The following is an 8,688-nucleotide window of genomic DNA, read 5'->3' as shown; positions in this document are numbered from 1 at the left end:
TTAATGCAGATCGTCCGAGCTGAGCCCGAAGACTCGTTCTCCTGGTTACCATACGAACGCTCTGCCGATCGAGCTATTCAGCTCTGTCGGTCACAGCGCAAGTTAAACTTATAAATTTAACCGAAAACCCCAGTCCGGTGCTTTAAAACAGAGTTTTTTTTTTTACAGAAAAAAAAATTTGGACCTTGGGTCTATTTTTCGTTATTAGCCTGCACGATAAGCTTTAAAATGTGATGTAAATCAAAGAAATTGATCAAGAATTGAGGAAGATATCGCGCAGGAACAAAAAACAGGCTACGGAAAGATTTTACAGTACAACCCCTCTAATACGGACACTAACGGGACAAATTTTTTTTGTCCGTAATAGAGGAATGTCCGCAGGACAGGGGTTAAATAATGTTATTTGCATTGGAATCGGTTAATTAAAAAATGTCCATATAAGAAGGGTGCCCGCACTTGAGGGGTGTCCGTTAGGAGGGGTTTTACTTTATAAGGATTACACGGAATCTTAAAACAAAAAGCACAATGAGCTAAGTCTGCGCGCAAGCGGAGTTGTGGCGAATTTGTGATATCCGCGATTTAACGTCTAGTTTCTAAATAATAGCACTTACAGTCATGAAATTTCATATATTTACATTAAATTGGTTTGATGCATGCGGATTACCCTTGAAACAATTATGACCAAAATTATTTTTAATCAAATTATTTTGTTATTAATTTTGATTTAAATTATTTCATTTGTTATTAAAATATTTTATCGCAATTACTTTCGTTGTTATAGTATTTTTAGTATACATTTTCATCGGAGTGACATTTAAAATACATTTACATCCACATTTAATTCTATACTTGTTCATTTTCAAATAAATTGTTTGCAGTAACGATAAACTAAATTTGTTCTACTCACCTTTCATTAATATTTCATTTTTAGTTAAACACACTTTCGCGAAGAAAACATTATTTTCTTATTTTCAAAAATGTCGACACTAATGACCAGAATATCAGAAGGAAAAGAGAAAATATTGCCGCACATTTTCCCTTACTAGTATGAATTATTTATTTTCCAACTGAGGATTATCATTAAAAATTGAAGGATATTGCTGTACATATCATTACTGAAATATATTCTATGGGAAATATTCGATGAAAGTAATTTTATTTCTAAATTGCAGCTGAAAACCGAAGAAAGTTCATGTAGACCAATTTCATTCAGTATTTGATTCTGTATTCATAGAGTTTCAGTGTCACGATATATTTCTAAGCTCCTTGTAATTTATCAACTAATTACTTTATCAATTCCAAATCTCCTGAATTTTTCATCTCTAAAATCTTTTACTTTTATTCTCTTATTTCATTGATTTTTAAAGTACCCTCTTTGTTGTTGGAAAAGCTCAGTTTCTTGAAAATTTAATTTTCTAGTAGTCTTCTTTCATTGCGAGATTTTTTTAAACATTAATTATCATAATTAAAATTATGAAAACAATGTTGCAATTTGCTCAAATTGCAACGAGTATGATGAAGGTAGGATGATTTGTAGCTAGGAGGAAACACTTGAAACCCTTTTTCAATGCAATATGTAAATGAGCTTTGAAAATGCATCCGATATATTTTGAATTTGAATAATGATTGGTGAATTGAAAAATCTTGAAATATGCTTGCATAAATACGCTTTCAAACCACATCTTTAAAAACCAGTTATTCTTTAACGCAATTTGTGTGGAGTTCTACATTTAAAAATTTGTGAAGCATATTTTTGAAAGTTAAAAGACGGCGAAATGTTTTCACTATTTACATACTTAAAAGTTAGAAAAGAAGCTTTTGTAGTTTTCGCTGGATAAGTTTAGATAAATAAATAAACCCAGGAAAAAATTTCCTACACTAGTACAAAAAATATTTGTGTGGTACGTTTGGTTCGGGGTCTGTAAGGTAAAATGTACTAAGTGCAAAAAAACAGATAAAACATTAAATAACTTTTTTTCTAATTAAAATTTCAAAAATCGAAGCCCGAGGTGCACATCTTCGGCAAAAACTGCAACTGTATACCAAATTTCATTTTTCTAGCCCTTACCGTTTTCCCGGGAAGCGCGCCACTCTCACACACACACAAACGTCTTATTTTATTATATGTATAGATAAGATGATAACCATATTTTTACCTTACTATCTATTTTGACCATCCCTAAGTAAATTATTACGAGTTTAAGGACTGAGTTATGTATTTTTCAAGGGTGCGCCTGAAGTAAAGATGAGCTTGTAACAGGGTTGGTAAAAAAACCAAAAAAAAAAAAAACGGTTTTTTTGGTTTAAATTAGGTTTTTTTCTTGGTTTAAACCGGGGTTTTTTGGTTTAAACACTATTTTTAAGATAATTTTATTTTAGGAAAATCATGAAAATTTTATCAATTAATTGTTAAGAAATGTTTAATATTCATATTTGTACCTAATTTCTTCGTAATTAATTAAATAATTAAGAGTAATATCTTATAATTTAATTTCCTCATACGTAGAGCTTTCTATAGGAGGAGAATATTGTTTGAAAGTCTTTAACTATTATTAACTAGTATGCTGTGGCCATCACAAAACTTTCTTCTATATTTTTCTTTTTTTCTGATCCCTCCTCATGCTTGACGAGGAAGCAATACAATATTCCTAACAAAAACAAAATTACACATGCAAAAACTTGGCGACCATCCCAATGTCTGAATTATTGAAAAAGCAAAGCAAAGAGCGAAAATATTTCCGATCATTTCCATACAATTAAAATCACGAGAAATACGCAGACGACAATCTATTACGATTTATCTTTCTTATTGTTGCATTAATAAAGTTATTTTTATTCGCCAAAAAAAAAAAAAAATCATAATTTGAATTTCGAAACTTTGAATTCAAATTATGTTTTTCGCAATCATGAGTTGCGACAAGACCCTACTGATTAGAGTTATTGTTTCTAGAAACGGCTTCCCCCCCCCCAAGCATGTCCCTCCTCCTGGGTGGTTACGCGTGTATACTTGTGTGTGTAGGCTTACGTGTGTACACGTAGGCGTGTGTATGTGTGTAAAGGCGTGCGCACGTAGGGGAGTGTATATGTCCATGCGTGTGTAGGACATGGACGCCAAAGCCCAGCAAAAGTGGATTCCGGTGGACAGTGCTCAGGACCAGCCGCGCCGCCGCCGATGGACGGTGGTGTTGCAGCCCTGGTCCAAGCTGAAAAAGGAACCGTAACGTCAAGGACAGTCAAATGAAAGCAATAAGCAATCGTGATTGCTCAAAAAAAAATCAACACCTCTTGGAGTGATTGGCGTCAAAATTGAACCAAAGCCTGTTTACATATGGATTCACATTTATTCCAAATTTCATCCACTCTCTTAAAAAATTCCAGCGATTTTAACTCAGACTGAGTAAATTTTCACTCCTTTCCAGTATCGAAAACGCATTTTCCTTATAGAAGTGAATTTCATTCCTTTTGCGGAGCGGTTATTTTCACTCCTTTTGGATAAGCTAATTTCACTCCCTTTTGATAAGTTACTTTCACTCTTTTTTAAGACTAAATTAATGTCCTAAATGAGTGGCTGCTTTCTGTTTTGGAAAGCCGCTATTTCACTCCTTTTTAGAATAAAATAGGTAAAATCATTTCACTCTCATTTGGTGAAATTGTTTTTTAAACGTGTTTTCATGTGCTTATGCTGTGTATTTGAATTTAAGACTGTTTTTAAAACTGTTATTTCATTTGAAAAAAAAAACACATTTAGTTTTTAAGTTAAAAAAATGAAAAAAAAAATCAATTTGAATTCTGAAATTTTGAATTCAAATTATGTTTTTCGCAATCACGAACTGAGACAGGACCCTACTCATTGGAGTTATTGCTTCTAGAAACGGTTCCTGTCCCCTCCAAGTCTGCCTCTCCTCCTGGGCGGTTACTTGTGCATAGTTGTGTGTGTGCGTAGACCTGTGTGTATGCACGTAGGTGTGTGTGAGTGTATGTGTGTGAAGTCGTGTGTATGTATGTGTGTGAAGTCGTGTATGTGTGTGTGTGTGTGAACGTGCGTGTGTGTAGGACATAAACTCTCCAACCAGGAGAAGCGGATAGCTCAAAACCGGAGCAGCCGCGCCGCCAGCAGAGGACGGTGGGCGGTGGTGCTGCAAAGGCTTCAGGTCCAAGTTAGAAAAAGGCACGGACACCAAAAACGGTCAAATAAAAACAACAAGCAATTGTGATTGCTAAAAAAAAAAAAAAAAAAAACTGTTTTTAGTGTTTCTGAAGAGTATGCACAAAAACTGTATGGTAAGTACGAAGAATTTTCTTTTTTATTAAAACTTTAACTGGTAATATTTCTTGAACTACTCGTATATCGTTACAAATCACCCACGTGCAATATTACGTACATTTTCGAATCTAAAGATTAAAATAAAATTAAAAAACCCACACAGCTCCAAACAAATAGATTTAAAATTTTGAAACTCTATATTGATATTCTCGGTGTGCCTTTTAACATTAATAATGTTTTAAAAGTTACATCAGTCCAAATTAATTTAAAACGTCACTCATAAATTGTGACAAGATACATTTGAATTCAATTTTGTTTCTTCTGAGCCATTCATTAATTACATAAGGACAATTTTGGCAATTTTTGACCTTCCCTTCCCCCAATGTAAGGGTATGTAAGACTCCCCCCCCCCCCCATCTTACGTAAGATTCTTTTTTTTCTTCACAATAATAAAATAACAAATATTACATCGCGTGGATCGTTCTTAACTATCATTATTTTTTTTAAACATTTTTGAGTAAAGAAATGTTTACTGTAAGGAATCTAGACCGAATGTTTTTTCGACAAAGAATTTTTGTAAATGATGCGATAATAATTAAAAATAAGACATGCAAAACACAGTGCGATTCTTTTATTATATTTTACACGTTTCATTCTTTGAAACACAAGTAAAAAACAGCCCATCCTATAATACATACTTTTACCTTCCTGAAGCAAATGAAATATAATATTTGCCAAACCACTTGACTGCGAATTTCTAATATAAAATATCGGCTTGGAAAATATTACGTAAGAATGAATCTAACCCCCCCCCCCCCTCCAAGCAAGGGCATGTAGAGAATTTTCCACCCCCTCCCCCTCATGACCCTTACTTAATTAATGAATGACGCGTTACACATATGAATGAGTGTATTATACAATGTTTATGATACTCTTTAAAGTTTATTATACACAAAAACAATATTTGATTAATTTAAAATATACGCAGTGGTTTGAGCTCCGACCATCGGGAGCGGATTCGGTATCCGACCTACAGCATTTGATACAGCATCCGATTTGCACATGGTCGGGTCTGTAACACCTGCCTAAAATATATATACAGTACACACACACACCAAAGATGATAACGACTGTTTCAAATGTCATATTTTTGATTCGATGATCGAAACAAAATTGTTGATGAAAGTTTCATTAATTTAGACGAAAAAGTTACAAAAAGTTCGCCGTAACATTGCACGTGGGTGATTTGTAACGATATACGAGCAGTTCAAGAAATATTAACAGTTACAAGTTTTAATAAAAAAGAAAATTCTTCGCACTTACCATGCAGTTTTTGTGCATTTCCTTCAGAAACCTCATTCGGCAACAAATCTTGTTTTAATTCATTAAATGAAGACATTTAGATAGCGACATCCACTTGGTATTCGCGATCAACGTTAGTTAAGTCGAACGTGGAGGATTAGAAGATTCTCCCTAAACAAAATCACGTGACAGAATGGAACCAGTGAAAATGTTTTTGAGTCCTTCTTTTAAAGAAGGTTTTTATTTTTCGCTCACCAAAAGGAGTGTTTCCGAATTTCACGCCAATAAGGAAAAGTTTTAGTCTTGGTTTTTTCGTAAAACGCCTTTTTTCGATAAAGCTAACACTCAGAAAGAATGAATGCACCCGCAATAGATTTCACTCTTTTTAAGAGTTATTTTTTCGTTCTTTTGAATTAAGAGTGAGAACGTAGCATTACTTCTTGAGATAGGGCACGCACAATGGAAAAAGAGAACGTTCGATTACGCTACCCCATTTTCAGCTGTTGACACCAAAATAAAATCAGCTCTTATACACACTAAGGGCTACTTGTCGAAAACTTTTTGTTTGATTCCGTTCGTTATTTCTTGAGATACAGCAGTCACAATTGACGAAAAAAACTTACTATAACTCAACCCCCGTTTGAGCTATTGGCACCAAAATTGAATCAGCACCTGCTCCTGTTAGGGGCAACATATGGACCAAATTTTGTTTGATTCCGCCAGTTACTTCCTGAGGAATAGCAAGCACGCGTAATTCAAAAAAATCCCATTGCTCCACCCACCTTGGAGGAATTCGCGCCAAAAACCAATGGGCACAAGTTCACATAGGGACACATATGTGTACCAAATTTCGTTCGATTTCATGCGGTAGTTTTTGCTGTAGAGCGGCCACAAAAAACTGGTCACACACACACGGACACACACATACATACACACACACAGACAAACAGACATTTTCCAAAAATAGTCGAAATGGACTCAGCACACCTCAAAACGTTCGAATCCGTCAAAATTTGAAATTCGAAAATTTGCACGAATCCAATACTTTCTTCTATATATTAGATATAGAAGAAAGTAAAAATACATTACGTAAATGGGCCTTGGTATAAATATTCAAAGAAATAATTTACTGTGATACTTCAGACATTATTAATTACAAATAACCAAGAATAAGTTCTTGTAAATTAATTTCCTCATAAACCATCGCTATCTACAATAAATAAAAAAAAGTAAAAGTAAAATTCATTCATGCATTCTTGAACATCGAAAGTATTTTGCAGTATCTACAAATGAATTACAAGTCTGATGTGCATTACAAAACTTTGAAAATCAAAAGATCAACTCATATTTTGTTTAAAGATTTAAAAAAAAATGTTACAAATCATGTAATTTATTTACCTACGGTATCACTGACAACAATTATAGAAACAGGACAAGTAGGTACAGGCCGAGGAGTCGGTCACCTTTCTCACCTTGTCACCTTTTGAAAATTTGGTTACTTTTAGTCACCTTTTACAACTTTTGTCACCTTTCTCACCTTTTTTAAAATGCGTCTTAGGATTTTTTTTTTTTTTTTTGAATAATTAAATCTTTTTGAAGTATCTGAATGGTAGCTTTAACAGTGAAATTAATTTAAAAAATAGCCTTAAATATGCCCCCCCCCCCCACCTTGTTGTTATTTAAGAAAAATAGCTATGCTATCGGGAAATCGGAATTTTTTTATCGCTTGCAATTGCACCCTATGAGTAGAACCAGTGTTTCTATCCCTTCTACAGATGGACTTGCTCCTTATTTTCGGGAATGTATGTTAAAAGTAGCATGTTTATCCTATTATACTTTGAGCTTTGATGAAACTACCAATGTCAAAGACAAAAAAGAACTGCAACGAACAACAAAATATTGGTCTGAAAGCCAATGTTGCATCACAACAAGGCATCTCAAAACTTTCTTCTTGGGCAAGGCAGTTGGTGAAATTTCGATTGAGAAGCTATGTGAAGCATTGACCGAGAGTAATTATCCATGAATAAATATCTCATGCTTTCCTTTGAATGGTTCTTATGTTAATAAAAAGTTTTTAGGTTGTTTGACACTATTATCCTCGCGACACGAGAAAAAAGCCTAATAAATATTGGTACTTGCAGTATTCATACAATGCATAATGCGTATGTCAAAGCATTGCAGTATTTAGGTGAAGAAGCATCTTAACTTCTTCTTAGTATTTATAGCTATTTTGATGGTTGGCCTTCTCGTTATGAGGACTTCGAAGAAGTGCAAGCTCAACTAAATACACCTCATCACAAGTTCCTGAAACACACAACTACCCATTGGCTTACTCTTGGACCTGCAGCAAACAGAATATTGGAACTGTGGGATGCTCTTCAGTATTATTTTTTAAACATGTGCCTTTGAAAAATAATTCAGCTATGCAATGCAGGTCATATAAAGCTGTTGCAAATGTTTTAAAAAGACCTTCTATAAAAGCTGAGCTGCATTTTATCTTTTCATCTGCTGATTTGTTTATGCAGTTCACGAAACGTTTTCAATGCCAAACGCCTATGATACACAAATTGTACCAAGAAATAGAGACCATTGTTCAAACTTTTATGGCTCGAGTTATAAAAGCCTCTGTCATAAAGAAAGTTGATTTTTCAAATGTAGACACGGATGAACTGTTGGCAGTTGGTAACAGACTACCTCTTGAAGATCTCGTTGTTAGTGGATAGGTGACAGATGAACTGTCAAAACTGAAAGAAAATGAAAAGGTTATGTTTTTAAGAGGTGTTAAAAAGCATTGTGTGACTGCATGCAATTATGTAATAGAAAAAAGTTGCACATCAAACGGGTTACTGAAAAGTTTCAAATTTTTAGATCCAAAAGAGAGAAGTCAATCTAGAAGCTGTAAGGATTTGATACAGATTACCAAAATCATGCCTTTTAGTGTTCTACTCGATAGGTTGCAAGATGAATGGAAACTTTTGCAGCTGGAAAAAGATGATAAAGCATCCAAAAACAAAACCATTGATATCTACTGGCATCAGCACATTTCAAAAAAGGACTCAACTTCCAATGTTCTAAAGTTTCCTAATGTTTCTAAGGTGATAAAAGCTTCACTTGCATTATCA

The sequence above is a fragment of the Uloborus diversus genome, chromosome 4 (genome assembly GCF_026930045.1).
Source record: "Uloborus diversus isolate 005 chromosome 4, Udiv.v.3.1, whole genome shotgun sequence".
NCBI lineage: Eukaryota > Metazoa > Arthropoda > Arachnida > Araneae > Uloboridae > Uloborus > Uloborus diversus.
The sequence above is the reverse complement of the archived record's forward strand: the minus strand, read 5'-3'. Positions refer to the sequence as shown.